Genomic DNA, 705 nt, shown 5'->3' with positions numbered 1-705 from the left:
CACAATCAGTGGTGAGGGCAAACATGCCGACAGTTATCTGCAGTTGGCACCCAGCAGGCACAACACTGGACCACACGGTGACGTGTCTTCAGCCAACCAATCTAATCTAAACCTGCAGTTTACCTGTGCTTTTTATAGGGAGCACCCTGGTGTCATTGGCTGCCACAACAACACAATTACCCTGCCAGCAGGTGCAATTCATCCTGCCACATATTAATTTAGAAGTTTTTAAAGTACATTGTCAAAAATAAATCAGAATCTCTTAAATTTCAGATTCTCTCCGTGCGTCATTACGCGCGTCTGATCCACGTGCCCAGATGGCGCAGGATCCTTTTAATAATCCAAACACAAACTGCGCAAAAAGGATGTCTCTTTTTGAGATGTTCCTCACAAAAACAACTAAAAATTATTGTCTTTAGTCAGAAAAACTTTCTGAAATTAAAAGAAAAGAAGAAGAAAACAGAATTTTTCAGATCTTCTAACAATAAATTTATATCTGGATTTTTCCATCAATAAAACCGTTCTCAGTGTGAGACAGGAAGTGTTTCTCGTAGGAAACCAGGAGCTGCTGCTGAATTTACAGCTTTATTATCTGTTTAACTGATTCATCTGTCATTAGAATAAAAAGGAGGGGGTGGGGGGTTTCTCACGTTCCCACGCGCTCTTCATGAAGAKTGACATGTAAATGTTTCACAGATCAGAGAA

Source organism: Austrofundulus limnaeus, unplaced genomic scaffold, assembly GCF_001266775.1.
Source record: "Austrofundulus limnaeus strain Quisiro unplaced genomic scaffold, Austrofundulus_limnaeus-1.0 Scaffold144, whole genome shotgun sequence".
In the NCBI taxonomy this organism is placed as follows: Eukaryota; Metazoa; Chordata; class Actinopteri; order Cyprinodontiformes; family Rivulidae; genus Austrofundulus; species Austrofundulus limnaeus.
The sequence above is the reverse complement of the archived record's forward strand: the minus strand, read 5'-3'. Positions refer to the sequence as shown.